General features: G+C 43.3%; 1 long non-coding RNA gene across 4 annotated transcripts; it reads right to left on the bottom strand.

Moving 5' to 3' along the window:
• Window positions 1–713: 713 nt before the first annotated feature.
• LOC115344511 lies at window positions 714–16,428 on the bottom strand. 4 transcript variants are annotated; one of them, XR_003924542.1, is made up of 5 exons: window positions 16,317–16,409; window positions 5,560–6,518; window positions 5,004–5,102; window positions 4,000–4,085; window positions 714–2,668 (listed from the first exon to the last, which is right to left on the bottom strand). It is a non-coding gene; the product is annotated as an uncharacterized LOC115344511 (long non-coding RNA). The 4 variants fall into 4 exon arrangements; XR_003924541.1 differs by having other exon boundaries at window positions 714–4,085; XR_003924543.1 differs by having other exon boundaries at window positions 714–5,102; window positions 5,560–5,722; window positions 16,317–16,428.
• Between the last annotated feature and the right edge of the window lie 73 nt (window positions 16,429–16,501).

Below are 16,501 nucleotides of genomic sequence, written 5' to 3'. Positions count from 1 at the left end.
AGACAGACCTAAATAACATAAGCTGAGAAGCATGTGGTCTTCTCTTTTCCAGTGCTGTCCTGCCATGAACTGCTGACAGAACCTACCTCTTTGATCCCTACATACATATGAAAACATGAAGGGAACAAAATCAATACAGGCTGTCTGTCCTCTTAAAGCAACCACAGCTCAGTGCTTTAATTGGTGATAGTCCTCCTCCAGCAGATCCTAGTGCTGGGAGATAGTTCCAGTAAACACAACAGAAGACATGTCTCAAGTGTCCATTTTATTTAAAAACAAATAATTCTGCCCCCCAAAATCCCTTCCTTCCCTTTCACCCCAAGGTGATCCAAAGGATTTTCCAAGGGGAAGGGGTTGTTTATACTAACTGCCTGTCGCTTAGACAAGAAGCAGGAGAAGTCAGTAACCTTGATATAAAACATCTGTTCAAGCTACCAAAAGATAAATGATCCACTATTGGAGGCAAAGTCTCCTCAGACAAGAAAAAGAAAGTTTGGGAAAACTCAAAAGCCAGACTTTCAAACAGTAATTGACCCCCAGACTAATGTGAAGGTAGAACTGTCAAAGTAGAGAGCATGGATGCTTGCAACTCCTACTAAAGAAAGAAGCCCACTCACAATAAAGATAATCTCACCTCCTGCTGTGAAAGGACTGTCACAACATGCATAAGGTGTTTGAAATGTGAAACTACCATGAAAAGACAACAGAAGACATTCAAATGCCATAGAAGTTTATTACAGAAAAAACATGTTCAGCAAACATTTAAAAAATTTATTACACACTGTATTCAAAAGTGAATATTTCTTCCAATAACTGTTGCTTAGAGTGTCATGCCAGATTCAATTCAATCACCTTAAATACCAAATCAGGATATTCATAGTAGGCCCCTCACCAGCTCAAGCAAGAGTGAGAACAGTGGATGAATGTTCACCCCAATCTCCCTTTCCCAAGCAGCATCAATTTGTTGCCCTAGAGTAGTTAAGCAGAGCCCAATTGTAGTATGGCCAATGCACTACCTCTAACTTCAACAATTTTCCCTATATAAGGATGTGGCTTAATGTCATGTACCATATTCTGTGCCATGTCAGCAAGGACAACAACATTGATTCCAGAAATAAAATTCTATTCCTACCTGTGGTCAAATTCAAAGTATTGCACTCAATAATTCAGATTTGGAAAACAAAGCTAAATATTAATGTATTATCTAAAATTACCAATTTTAAGTCAGTTCTGGTAGGCTGGTAGAAGTCATCTTCTTAAAAAAGAAAAAGAAAAAAGAAAATTCTACAGATTCCTGCAACTAAAAGTATCTCTTCTGGCAGGTAGAGAAGTTCTGGCCTGCAGTTAACCAATACCAATAGTCAAGCTGAAGAATTCTGGGTAAGAGAAAAAAGGGCAACCTTCCACAGACAGGCTTCAGACTTAGCAAGTATAACAAATTATTTTTATTATTACTACATATATATCTCACTCCACTCTTGTAACCATTTCCCCCATTCTTTCGGTACATCCTTGAACTCTTACTAAGTATCATCTGCTCCGCCTGGATAATTCAGCTAGCTTTTTTGGAGTAGGTGCTTTTCATCTTCTGCTACCTGACAAACAAACTCCTAAGTTTAAGTTATTTTAAAATACAAATGCCCAAATGCAACAAACCAGTATAAGAAGTAGCAGAATTCAGTCTGCAGAATGAGACAGAGATGACACTAAAACTCACCTTTTTCCTTCTTCAGTCCCTAACCCCACTCCTTACCAAGTCCCAGATCTGACAAGAAGGTGATCATTCATGCTCTAGAAAGCAAGTTCTGAGCAGAGCAGGGTAGATTTAGAAAGAGGACAGGGAAGGAGAAGAGTTTTTACTAGGACAAAAAAGCAGAAGCAAGCAAAATGAACAAAGATTGGTACAACTACAACAACATGTAGGCAGCACAAAGAGACGTTTGGGTTTGTTCAGCATTGCCTTGTTGTCTTTGTGCTCTTCAGTGATTAGCAAATTGTGAGAGAGAATATCTGCTTTTACCAGTCTCGCTGAGCTGATGAAAGAGCTGAAGAATTTCATAGCTTCTGACCTCAGCTGAGCGGCTGGTCATGATGATAGCATAAGACCCATCATGTCTGGCCATCATTTAAATAAGTGGAGCTTTGTGAGACAAAACTTGACAGTTAAAGAACAAAACCTACTTACAAAAAAAACAAAACAAAAAAACCCAAACAACAAAATCCAGAAAAAAACCCACAAGCCTAACCTGGTATTAATACTGTGTAGGCATATCATTACAAATATCAAAAACTTATGCAGGACTTTAGTAATAACTTTTGGAGTTTTACAAATGCCATGCTCCAGACAAATTCCATCTCGAATAACCCTCAGTACCACAGCTGTACAGTTCAACAGCACTTCTAACACCACCAGCATGGTGCATGTCCTTTTATGCAAGGATATAAGGTAGATGAGGAGTCACTTAATGTCTCTTACTGTTTTCTAATAAAATGAGAAAGGTTAGAGAACTAAAAGTTACTGAAAAGCAGAGCTGTGCCAGCAGTTTCCAGTGATGACCTGACATGATTTTTCCTCCAACTGACATCCAAGTAGTTATGGAGTTTACAGAGTCCAGCACAGCACTCATTTCAAATGAACTTTCTGTACCATGTGGTACTCCAGAGACATCTGGAGGATGGAAGAAAATGGTTAAGGAAAATCATTAGCTTATACATTATCATAGCACTTATTTAGGTTTTCTAAATTAAGCATAAACAATTGAAGAGGAGGAAAGCACACAGTGTCCTGCAACAGAATTTGGAGGATCATTTTAGAAGGGAAAAACGAAAAAGAATCAAACATGAAACACCAGAAAGACGGTGAAGGAAGCTGTAAAACAAAGTCACGGCATTCCCTGTTTGGAATCTTTTCCTGGATTTCCATTCTCAATAAATCTGTGTAGAAGTCTTTATTGTACGGAAGCAAATTCAACTTGTGTTCCAAGAGCCATACTGAAACCCCTCCCCATTTTACCTAGCACCACAACCGGTAGCACAAAGCTCCACTGGTCAAACAAAACTCTCTAATAAACTTGTACTACTATAGCCTTCACAGTGTCCTCCTCAGTAACACTTACCCAAGCCCATTATCTTTGGTAAATTCCCCTGCATGATACCCCAAAACCTCCAACAAAAACCCAACAAAAAACAAACAAACAAACAAACAAACAAAAAAACCCAAAAAACCACCACACCAGTAAACCACTTTCCCTGATCACCAGCTGGGTTTTGTTTCTTTTCCACTACATTTAATGGGCAGCAGAAAATGAAGAAAAAACACCAACCATCCAAAACAATACTCCCTCATGGTAAACAAAGGGTATCTCTAAATACCCCTGGCAAGTTGTTTTAGTAAGTGAATGACTCTTTCTTTCCTCCTCTTTTTTTTTTGTTAAGAGAGAGACTTTTCACAGCAGAATAAAATACTAAGAACATTTAGTTTCTTTTAACAAAAAGTATTTTCAAACAGATAAAAGAAAGGATGCTCAAACAAGAATTTCTATACTTTACAGAAATAAAAACTTAAAATAAATACTTTACTTTTAATATCATTACTTTAAAAAATACTGACTTTGGGGTTTAGCAAAAGGAGATGGGCTATTAAACTCAGTGAAGAAGAGTCACCCTCAAATGGTGACATAGTGCAAAGGACCACCTTACCATACCAGAATGAACCATGAGCTATTTCACAGTTTAATTTGTATAAACTAACTGGTGTCATTCAAGCTGTCATGACAAGCCTGCAAAGACTTGAACAGTCTACGTGTATTTGGAAACAGGGGTCATTGCTTCGAAGGTCCCGAAATGCCACGTAAGACACTACGTGGTTTGCCATGACTATGAACATAGCACAACAAGGCGAGACATTTTTTCTGAGATTTTTGGCTTGGAAGTCTTGAAGCAAAACGTTCTGGCCAAATCCTGCTTGAGTTTGTTTGACTTTGGATATTTTTCTCTCACCTACATGCTCCATTCCACCCCACCGTTTGAACAGCAGCGTTATCGCAGAGCACAGATGCAGCTGACTATCACAGAGATGGGCATTTCTGAGGAAAAGAGAAATAGCATCAGAAAACTGTAAATAAAGAAGAAGGTAGGAGCAAGCAGACAGAACTGCCTTGCCCATCTTTCCTGCTCTCTTTGCAGGCCTACCAGAAATCACCCTCTGCCCTGTCTGCTGCTTCCCTTCTGTCAATCTCGTGGCTGTCTTCACAGGACTTGATAATAGTCCTGTGAAGTAACGAAAAACACTTTGCACAAAACTGGCTTGCTGGAGTACTAAGGCAGAGAAGAGATGAGTAAATAGAGGGAGATAAAGAAGGAAGAGCTCAATGACTTTACACAAATCAAAAAAACCAAACCCAAAAACCTATAAAATGGGCAATTTTAAAAATTCAGCCCTTTACGTGTGTGCCAGATTTATTAGATTGCAGGCTCTTTGGAGCAGGGACCACGCAAGACAAGGTGCTTATTCAGTGCTCAAGTACAAGCTTGCCATCAGCTGAGGCTGCCTTTGGACATGACCTCATTGTAAAAACATTACCCTCAATCACAGTGGTCCTTGAAAACTGCCTCCTGGCTAGTTGATCCTTATTACAGATTTCACAGTAGCTATTAGGTATATTTGCATCTGTGTCTTTAAAAAAATGAGAGAGAGAGAGGGAGATACCTGGGGAGTTGCGGGGGGAGAAGTAAAAAAGCACGTCTGAACAGATGATCTTTACAGTCCCCCCCTCCTGCTGCTAGAAGCTTCCCACTCAGCTTCTGCTCCTATTTGTTCATCTTTCTCTGGCAAGAACTACTCTTAACTGTGTTAATTTTCCTTTTTGTGGGTTAATGTTGGGTAACGTGCTTGCAATTGCCCACAACTAATAGATTTCCAGTGATTGACTTTACTGTACTCCTGGCAGTAAGTAGGGCATATTTCTTGAACCAGGGTCATTTTAAGGGATTCCAGAAAGTACCTTCAGACATTTCATGGCTTCATTTAAACAGCTAGTTTCTTGGTTCCATGCAGGATTTTGAGCAGGAGGACAGTATCTTCAAAGGGAGGTCACTATCCCCTAGAATATTAAGTGAGAACCATTTCAAGAGTTTGAACAAAGCATGAAGCATGACCTTTTTCCATTTATTTACTTAAGGCTAAACTTGGCAGATATGAAAATATCCAACTGTAGTTAGACAGCCATGATCTCAGCCTCTGGCTGTGCAAAGACATCTTAAATCTGTAGGTTCTGTGCAGATCCAGAGGATTTTTGCCAAAATGTTTCCTGAATAAAATTAAATATTCCTTCATGTTAAGCTTTACATTTTTTTCCCTCCTGCTTCCTTCATAGCCTGTTATAATCCCAAATTAAAAATATACAATGCTTTAGGATTAGTGGTGCTAATTCTGCGGTTTCCCAGCCAAAAATGACTGCTATAATTCTTTAATCATTAAAAAAAAAGGTTAAGTGTCACACATATTCTGCCTTTAAAAACCAGTGAGGCACAGCCTATTTCTAATTACTCTCCATTTACCTGGGAGTGATACAAGGAGAAAGTGAGAAGATATAGCCCGACCAAGGAAAATTTCAGGAGCACCCAAGGCCTGGGGTGCAGTCGCAGAATGAATGGCATCTGTGAAGAGCATCCTGTAAGAAGCTGCATACCAGAAGCCACTTGCATCATTAGCTGCAAAGGCCTAGATAAAGGATTATCTCACTGCTTTGGCCCTTCAAAACCCAATAAAAATGTTGTATACAGCATATATAGTTACAACTACATCGGTCTCTTCCCAGTGTTAATCCACCCCTTCCTTGGTTTAGCAGCTTCACATCTTCATTAAAATCTTTTCCAAAGCTGTATGTACAGCATTAGCAGAGGCGTACGCTTAGGTTTCTTTGCAAGTATTAGCTACCACCGGTTAGGACTGTGGCTTTGTATTTCACAGAATAGAGAGGGAAAGATGACTACCTGTAGCTTTCCCCTACCGATGCAGGCTAACCGCAGTGGGTCTCTCCTTCCCCCAGACGTGGCAGAGGAAGGTATGCGGCCAGGTCACAGTTATCTTCCTGTGTAGTTTTAAATCTGTGCAGCTGTATGCTGCCATTGCTGATGTGCCAACTGTAGGCCTTTCATCTAGTCAAATGCTTGCGTCTCGTGCACCTTCAACCCCCTGCCTAAATCTCAGCACGTGGTTCTCGCATACGGCACTGAAATCCCAAATATTTGCAAACTTCCTCATGATAAGGTAAGCATATATGGTTTGCAACTAACAGGCTATGCAAGTCGAAGGACAAGTGGTTTAATAATGACCAACGTTCAAATAGGACCTTCTGCAGAAAAGTATCTGGATCTTAAGAATTCGCCTGTTTCAGGTACCGTGATCAGAACCCAATGCAATCCATATGATTTGCCTCAAAACCCCACATGGGCCACAGCACCATCTCCTGGAATCAGAAGGTCCATTGCAAGAAAATGCTGCAGTTCTTCACATTCTGTAAAGAGAACAAAACAAAAAAAATCCACCAACATCCCCAAAACACTGAAGGCAAGGGCCTTCAGTTAACAATGCAAAAATTGACCTGTGCAACATTTCTTGCGTTTCCAAGAAGGTACTGAGCTTCATAACAAGCCAAGCCTTCCTTACACTGAGGAAGAGCGGCAGAGCAGAGAGAACTGTCCACAGCTCCCTCCACATAACTGAGGACATTATTCATGCCCTGCAGGTACATTCAGCTGTTAGTTACCGCTGCCCAGACAAGCCGTGATATGACTCTGTGAGCCTGGTTTTGGTTTGGCCTTCAAAGAGACTAGAAGCACTCATGCAGTCTTATACAGATGGCAAAAAACAACTGAAAAGCAGGAGGAAGGCCACTTAATTGTTTCTTGACACACTCTAGGTGTGAGCACTCCTAGTCCCATTTCTGGCAAGGTCACACAAAGTTGAAGCCACTTTGTGTAACTTACACAATTTTTTTCCCAAGGACAGCTGGAGAACATACATGGGCAGTTAAAACAGAGACCTACCATCTGATCTTACTCATTTGCAATCCTTAGTTACAAAACATAACATTAGAAAGTGATTAACAATATACAGAGCAGATCTGCAAAGCCTGAATAATAATTATAGACAGCATAACCCCATCTCGGCTGCATCCATGCTAAAGGAAATATGACAGAAAAATAATGCAGGTGAATAAAGACTAAAAGTGAAAAATAAATCAGACTTTCCGTGGGCAAGGTCTAGAAAGCTAACCCGATCAGAAACAGAACAGAACAGTCAATTTGCTTATCTTGCAGATATTAATTTGTTACGCTAGCCTAACAGCTACATAAAGATTAAGACAATTGCATAAAAATTATTATGAAAAAGGGCTATTCTTGAAGCTGGTGTTTTTCTGACTTTTAGCCTGTGCTCATGCAGAGGTTGCCTTTTCTGGGTGCCTTGACATCTTCGCTCTGTCACTTTTCTACCTTCATCTCTAAACTTAAGCCTTCCCTTGAAGGCTGGACATCTATTAGTGCTTTCCAAGTACAATCTGAGGATTATCTTTGTTTCCTCTCTCATTTCTTAGAATTATCATTTCATGCTGCTGTCATGTATGACAACTCCACCTCTGATCCGTATTGCACTTGTTTTAATTTTTAATTTTCCTGTATTATGTCTGGGCCCAACACTAACTGAAAAACGATGTAAGAATCAATCTATTACCAACTGCCCCTCAGCTGAGATACGGTAGTCAACTAAAACACAGTGTGGATGGCTTTAATACAGCTTGACACCCGAAATACAGCTGCTCATTCCACATGTTAGCAGACATACTAGGAATGAGCTTAGGAACACAAGCTCAATTGCCCAATGTGTGGGCACACCTTAAATGTCAACATTATTAGCCATCACATTGTGACTGAAGTGATAAACACACAAACCGACTGTATTCTAGCCCATCAAACCCAGACAGCATCCCTCTTCTCCTCCTCCAGCATAAAGCCACAACTGTTGCTCACTGAGTTGCCAAGTTCCTGCATTATCACTAGTAACTTAAAAACAGGATTACACCCAAATAGTACAGAAACTTTAAGGCCACAGGGTGAAAAAGCAAAGGGACTTTATTAATAAAGAAGTGCTTTGTTAGAGATTATTAGAGTCTCTGGTTTTGCATATTAACAACACAATGCCTTTAAAAAATAAATACACCTGCATTTTCATGTCACTTGGCTTGTGCAACTCTCCTCCTTTCCCATATAGAAGCACTGGACTCAGGTATGTTCAGAAACCATAGCAAGGTGGTATCGTCAATAAAATGCAGCCTTCTGCCAACACTGTGTGATCAGGTGAATGCGGACACTGTAAAAGGGAGACCAGGGCTCTCCCTCATGCATTTCATAGTCAGGGTAGGTACGCATTCCTTGGCTGACCAGGAATAGGGAAGCAGCTTCATTTATTTATTTATTTATTTATTTATTTATTTATTTACAGAAAGAGGACAGTGGCTAAGGAAAACAAACAGAAGCAACACAACACATTGTGACTCAATCCAGGAGAATCACACAGAGTTTCATTCTACCAGAAATTAAAGGAAACCTGCCAAGTTTTTACGTTTTCAATTTCACTTCCTTTACAGTCCTCTCACCTTTATGACTGTCCTCCCTATTTAGCTTTTTCTGCAGGTTTTAGAAGGTGTCCTAAATCAAGAGCCTTTCTTCTCTGTCAGCCAGGGTCTCCATTACCCAGGCAGCGCCTCTACAAGTCACGGGAACACCTGAGGCCAGGTGAGGGCCAGGGTCTCCAACGACCAGTCCTAGCCCCCTCCGGGAGGCCACTCAGACTCACTGTGCAGTCAGGAGGCCGTCTCCATTGAAGATCTTTTCCAGAGCCGCTCTCTCCCCATTGACTTTCTAGGTTGGGAGACAGTAATCACCAGGTGTGGACTCAACCAACTGCACAATTTGACTCTCTGTACAGCAGTTGCTGCCTTCAGTTAACACTTACTGGTACACTGGAGTATCACCGTCTGCAGGCTGGGGCCAGCCAGGAGGACGGACAACATCCTGCACTTACAGTCAGGTGGAAACGGGCCTACAGCACCATCATCGCAGTAACTGTCCTACAACTTCATGGAGCCCAAAGCAGAGTCTCAAGCAGCTATCTCAAAGCTTCAAGAGATGCTTTTCCTGGAAAGGCTGGTTATTTAACCGAAGTCCCATTTTTAAAAGTCACTCAGGAAGCTTCTCCGCTGCTTTTCACTGAAATTTCAATTCCTGACTCACTAGGCGTTTTTATAGCATTACCATACACACTACATGACCAGCATAGCTGAAATATCTAAGTGCCCACAAATAATTAAAAAGTCATCTCCATTTTTAAAATGTTTGGATAAATTTATTTATAGGGCAAGTCAGTAATTCACCCAAAGTCACACTTTCCAAATAAAGCAACTACGTCAAGTACTTAAAATACCACCCCTTTCCTTTTGGCTCTGCCTCATGACATCAGTTGGGATAGCTTTTTTCCCCTAGAATGCAGACAGTGACCTCACATCTTGCTAGCAGCAGCTCAAGACCCAGCTGTACTAGGCAGTACTGCACCACTGGACAGAAAAGTCCTCTCCTACATGGAAACGCTGACTCAGCAAAACACTCAAGCGTTAGCCTTTTTATTTTATTTCAAACAAGGCTCATAAACTTATACTTAGGCACACACTAACATACCTTTCTGAAACGAATGGGAACAGAAAAGCTCCTCAACAGTCTTTATGACACAGTGGATGGGAAGGCAAGTCAGCAACAACAGCTGAGGAAGACTGTTTTTCCAGTGAGCACTTACAACGCTATTTCACAGCATATATACCTTGTCCCCGCTCTCTCTTCCCAAACATTTTGAATTCTCCTTAGCTTTACATCTTTCCAGCATTCCCAGTTTGCAGCTTCACGTACACTGAAGTGGGTTGGTAAAACTGTCTTCCTTTTCAGCATGTTGAATTTGATCCTCTGAAACCAAAAGTTGGACCTCATCTATCGTTCACAGCATCTGGAAGACAGATCCTTGACTGTCTCAGGGGAGAAAGATCAAAAATCAAAATCTAATGCAGGAAACTATCAGCAACCATTGAGCTAATCAGCTTTGGAAAACATGGTTTCTTTTCCATCAACAAAGCCCTCAAAAAGCTGTTGCTGGATTTGTCTTTTTTTGGTGACACAAACTTTTTCCTCTGAACGGAGTCAAAAGGATCACTTTTTTCTGTGCTATTAAAGTACCAGCAGAAAAAACAAGCTGTACAATAATTCCCTTCTCTTTCCCATGCCCTCACAAATGCATAAACCTCTGTCACTAAACACCTTAACTCCAAGTAGCCAGATCTTCCAGAGTGGGATCCTGAGACAGAGAGGGCTTGTTTGTTTCAGGGACCAGAAGCTACGTGGAAAAAAGAATGGCCAGGACACAGAGGATGGAGAAAAGCAAGTACAGGAGAAACTGAAGCCTCAAATCGCACACACAAGGGAAGAACTGCTTTGCTTTTCCACCTGTATCAGAGAAACACAAAGATCAACAACCGTGTGCAAAGCTCAAAGGAAACCCAGTAGTCACTTGCATGGTAAAACAACAAATGGAGTAAAGACTAACTTTAATTGCACTGATGAAGACTGAGTATGGAGTGAAAACTGTAATTCAGCAGTTGAGTTCAATTCTGATTTCCATTTCATCAATGTAAGCCTTGAATAACAGGACAGAACTTGGTTTCCTGTGTCTGATGATCCCAAATTAAGATTTAAAAATAACCAATAGCTTAATACCAAAGTTCAAGACAATCGTGAATGCTAAGCACTCACACAAATCATCTAGTATTAGTCAGAGAGAACAGTTTAGTATAAACTGCTCCCTCTAGTAAGTACCAGGGAAGTATCCTTTGTGTAGAAGTGACCCTCAAGAGGGCTTTGGTTAATAATAACTAAGACCCTCAAAATCCTGCAAACATTTCCTTATGCACATGATTAACTTTTACGCATGTGGCCAGGCCAGTCCCATTTCTTTGAATTCAAAGAAAGTAATCACGTCTTAAAAGTCACTCTTGGGCAGATAGGAGTTCAACTTTGCCGCTGGAAGAGTTTTGCAACAGTTCTCTCTTTAGCTACCAATTTTGTAAAGCGCAGAAAACTCTGAACTATCACTCATATTTGTGACAATGGAGACCATTCAGCACTCTGAACAACTGGACCACAGGGGAGGTGGAAAAAGAAATGCATTTATTTATCTTCATATGCAATCCAAATAGAGAAAGAGCAGCCCAATGAGAATTTAGAGATTCTTCCTTCCCTGAATCCATCAGGCTCAAAAATGTCTGCATAAAAATTTCCAAAATACTGTATTATACTATATGCAGGAACTGCTGGATAATTGTGAAGAGCATTACTGAATAATTCAGGACCAAATGCAACATGACATTGTGCCTGAGAAGTGTCCACGTTGTATTTGTTTGTTTTTAAACCAACACCCTCCAGTTTTACATCTTCCACGCTAGCTTTCAACACATTCATAGAAAACAGCGATTCACAGAAAACAAGATCCTTCTTCAGTTTTTTTTCTGCTACAATTTTGAGCAAAAGGGTTATCGCCAGAAGGGAAGACCTCTGCTTCAAATGCAGCTGAAAAACATCTTTGCCATTTGACTTACACTGAAGCCTGAAAGATCTGGTCAAAAGACAGGAGTCATCTGCTGAAATACAGTTGTCTACATGCATGCTAGATGTTTGGACTACCTTTATATTCAATTGGCAGAAACAGCACTTCTCAGATCTGGTTCTGCTGACTAAATGTAGACTTCCACTTCAGGAAGAGATGAATTGCTCCCTAGAAATGTTCTGCTTCCTGACTACAAAGGGAGTCCAGAGAGCTGCGTTTCAACAGACAGATCCCACTTTCTCCACGCTGGGTATCACACTGAACAACCATGTCTGGTTTCTCCACTCAGACCCTACCAGCTTCGCTGGAGTTTCTGCCACTTAGACTGGTAGAAGTAAACCAGTGTAGTTACCCCAGGCTCCGTGCACTGTCAATGGAAAGAAAGGGGCATCTCTGAGAGGCAATTCAGCTCACATGAAAATCTGAATTCTCCCCAGAAATGCCACTGTGTCTCCACAGATTATGGGAATGAGCCAAAGGAGTTCACCTCTTATTAAGGTGAAGCAGTGAAATGCCTTGAGTTAGACAGACAGGTTCAGGCTCTCACTGTTGAGAAGGTGGGAGATGCTGAGTACTCTCATCCCTTATCTCCTCTCCACACCAGTGAGGCTTGAAATGTATAGCATCAGACCCCACCATAAAAGGCAAGGTTGCAGTATGGATTACAGAGTCCTTCATAAAATACTTTGAAGAAGAGTAAAAACAAAACCACACCAGGGAAGTTTGAAAAAATCTGTATCGTGGCCTACATAGTGTCTGTCCACCCACAGCTTTGCCAAGTGAGGATAAACAAGAGCTGAATGAAACTCCGCAAGCGCACACTTCAGTTGGCCAAATATCCAACACAGTCTAGAGCAGCTAAGAATTAGTCTGCACTCTCTTAAGATTAAAAAACAGAAGCGCAGACCCTCAAAAGGGTCTGAGATTCATCTGTTAGTAACGCATGCCCTCAGCTGGCCAGGTGACACGGGGAAGTAAGATGGCAGACCTGGATCCAGGCTCTCACACACTCGCGCTTCTGTCACCGAAAGAAGTCACCTCGTTAGCCGAGGACAGCAGGGCTTCTGCATTCGACTTCTGCAGGAACACAGGATTTGGCAGCCTCCAGAAATCTGAGCTCTCTATTTTTCTTCCCTTCGTTTACTAATGCCCATTTCCCCTTCCCCGCCTCCCTGCTCCCAATGCACACACATTTTAATGCTAAACCCCAGGAGTTACATGGCTTTTCCATACTTCTGGGCAAATATTACACACTTTCCCTCCAAACTAGCAAGTATGCCTTCTCCACAGAGGTAGTAAACCTGCTGTAGGAGCACAGTGCTTCGTATGGAAATACTTCAGATTAACCAAAATAAATTACCTGCACATCTCATGCCTTAAGAAAGCTTTGCATCCACCATCTCACACAAAAATACACTCCCTACAACATTGTGATACATTGCACACTCTTAATGGTTTCTACAGTTACGTAGTCACAGACAATGTAATTAACAAGCAACATTCCTTCCTGTAAAATAGGAGGGAGAAAATAAACAGGATAAAAGTTCACAAAAATAAATTTGAGCTCAGAAATAAAAGTACATTTTCAATTTAATTTCATCATTTACTGTGTCAAAGATGATACAAGCCTGGATTACCTAGGTGCAAGCACAGGTTTTTCAATCAGTTTGATTCACAAAATACCTTGTGTCCCCTTATGAGGAAAATGATACCTTATTTACTCTCTTCAAATACACATTAATGCTTTATTTCACTTTCCATTTCATTTGTTTTGTACACACTGAAATAAAGAAAAAACAATCCTGCTTTGAAGTTATATTTTGTTTTCTGTTCCTTGTTACATAACCAGAAGAGTTATAGGAAATACTATTGTGGAGTTAAAAAAAAAAAAATTTAAAAAAAAAAAAAAAGAAAACCAGGCACATATCACTGCATCACGATAATGTGTAAGGTGCTCCTACACCCACTATTGGCATAGATTTAAATTAAATGTACATGTAATCTATAGCCAACTTTCAGGTCTATGCTGAATGCCCTTTCTGTGTTTAACCTCCTCCATTGCTGACAAAGAGGTAAGATTTTCCAGGTTAGTAACAGCAAAATTCCACATTGCAAAAACATTGAATGCTGTCATGCAAATAAAGTCATTCACAGGGTCTGAAAATGTCCCTCCCATGTCAAGATTGGTCTTAAGCAAAGAAATGATAAGAAAATATGAACATGGATCTTATTTTCTTGTGGGAGAGCCAAGCACTTTAAAACCAACAGCCACATAAACCCTAAGCCATATCTTTTGAGAGAGATGGTGAATCACTACCAGTGCTCCTTTCTAATGAAACCAGAAGAGCACACCAGCCACTGTGCTGGAGACATTTCCTTGCAAAAAGCAAAAATAACCATGGTGGCAAGTGAATTTCTTGATCTGGGTGACTTATGACGTTATGATCCTTTACATCCTTTACAAAAAGGGCCACTGACTCCATGTTGGAGAACACACTCATTCCATCCCTCTCTGCTCTGTGCACACCTGCCCAGGCAAAAGCACCTCATTTCTGAATTCGAGCACGCACAGGGACATATTCACATCGTCATCTGAACCCAACACACACCCACCATCTCCCACCGTAGCCTCCAGAGCCATTTGCAACAGCCTGAAACACTGCTCTGAATCCAACCGGTATTTTCCTCTCCCTTCTGCACTACAGCCCCAAGCCCAGAGCCCTGTAGCTCAGCCTGGTTCATCTGGGCCCACTTAGTTAAAATAAACACAAAGGAAGGGAACCCACTGGGCTGGCTGAACAACAAGACATTCGGCTGCAGAACTCCCTCACACTTGTGTGCATAGCTGATTTTACACCACTCGGCTGCTACATTGATATTATCTTGTCAGAAAGTACAGAGCAGCTTTCACCACAAATACTTGGAGCTTGAAAATTACAGCAAAGCACCAAGGCTGGGGAAAAACCAACTTTAGCTGGATGCAAAGTGCGCTGCAAGTGCAGCATTTGAAGCCTCAACATGACGCAACCGAAATCGTACCAGGGACGGGGGCTTGCTGAAGGAAATGGGACCCACGCAAAACCACAGCGTATATATTAGGTGCCTATAGCTCATTCGCTGCCCAAGCTAGGAGCGCCCTGCAAACAGAGATTTTTACACAAGCTACAAATCAACGAGGCAGCGTGGCTATGCCCATGCCAGTGACAAACTGCAGTGGGGAAGGGAGCCTGGACCGCTCCGCAGACCCGCCACCCCCCTGAGCCACCCTCCGGCACCCCCTTCCCTCTCCCCTTCCCCTCGCCCCCCCCCTTAACCCTTCCCCTCTCAGAAGTTCAGGGTTGGTGCGGCGGGAGCGGTTTCGAGCCCAGCGATGGGAGCAGCCCGGCCTAAACGCCAAAGTCACCCCGGTGTCGGTGGGCTGCGGGAGGCCAGCCAGGCCGGCGCGCCCCTGCGGTGGGCTCCCGGCTGCCAACCGCCCGGCCACCTGCGGGCCTCCACCGCCCTACCTTGCTCCTCGCCGGCCCCAAAGCAGGCTCTGGGGTCCTCGGGGGGGAGCCGGGCTCCGCCACCCTCCAGGGCTTTGCGTTTCTTCGACATCTGGTCGGTGTTTGGGAGTTGAGTTTCTCCTCTCTCTCTCCGGGGAGATGAGTGGATGTGGAGAGAGAGGGAGAGTGTGAGGGAGAGAGACACAGGGAGGGAGAGAGAGAGATTGAAAGAAATCGCTGCTTAAAGAGAGGGGAAGAGACTTTGGAGTGGCTGGAGAGCAAGTAGGAGGCAGGGACTAAGTGGAGAAATCCTACAAATCACAATCCCATCAATTCAGCCCCACGTCTAAAGGGGCTGTTGAGGTCTCCCCCTTCCTCGCTCATTCATCTGAGCGTGTGAGTTAAAATTAACGAGAGAGGCAATAGTCCTCTGTTGTTTTTCCAAATGTTAGCGGGTGGTGCTTTTTTTTGTTGGGGGGGAGGAAGGAAGGAGGGAGCCGATTGATATTATTTTTCCCTGTTGGGATTCCTTCTGGTCAAAAAAAGAAGGGGGGGGGGTAAAAGCTGAATGGAGGGGGGGGACGAGGGGATTAAAAAGAAAACCGGGGGCAGAGGAGGAGGAGGGATGACAAGAGCCTGCAGGTGCAGGGAGGCTAAATTCCCTGCAGGGGTCATGTGCTCTGGGAGCCGGGGATCCTCGGCTCCCCGGAGGCTGCCGGGGCCGGGGCCGGGCGGGGGCGCAGTGCGGCGCGGCCCGCGGGGGCGGCTCGGCGGGGGCTGCGGGCACCCCGCCCGGCACCTGCGGGAGCGGCGGCTCGGAGCGGTGCTGCGGGGCTCCGCAGCCGGCTGGGAATGTTCACGAATCACTCGCACCTTGCAAACTCCGCTGTCAAGTCAGTAGCCCCGCAGTCGGTCGGTCGGTCGGTCGGTCGTTCTCGCTCCCTCTGTAACCCTTTCAGTCCTGGGTGCAAGGTGTACCGCTCCCCCGGGGAGCCCCGTCTCGTCCCCCGTCCGTGTGTGTCCCCCCACCTGCCCCTTTTCCTGGCGGATTTCAGGGCTCGCTAGCGGGTATTTATCCGCGGGGGGGGGGGGGGGGGGGGGGAGGAGGGGGCGAGGACGCAACTTACCCTCCAAACTATGCACAAGCTCGTCTCTGCTTTCCCCTTCAGATCAACTTTAAAGAGCAGATTCTCGGTCCGGGAGGCAAAGAGGCAGGGGAGGAGAGGGGAAATGGTTTAGGAACAGCGGCTGCCAAGTGGGTGAAGTTCGGGGCACAATCCTGGCTCTTCCACGCTCCAGCAGCCCAGCATCT

This window comes from Aquila chrysaetos, chromosome 8 (genome assembly GCF_900496995.4).
Source record: "Aquila chrysaetos chrysaetos chromosome 8, bAquChr1.4, whole genome shotgun sequence".
NCBI lineage: Eukaryota > Metazoa > Chordata > Aves > Accipitriformes > Accipitridae > Aquila > Aquila chrysaetos.
Note: the sequence above shows the minus strand (reverse complement) of the source record. Positions and strands in the feature narration are given on the sequence as shown.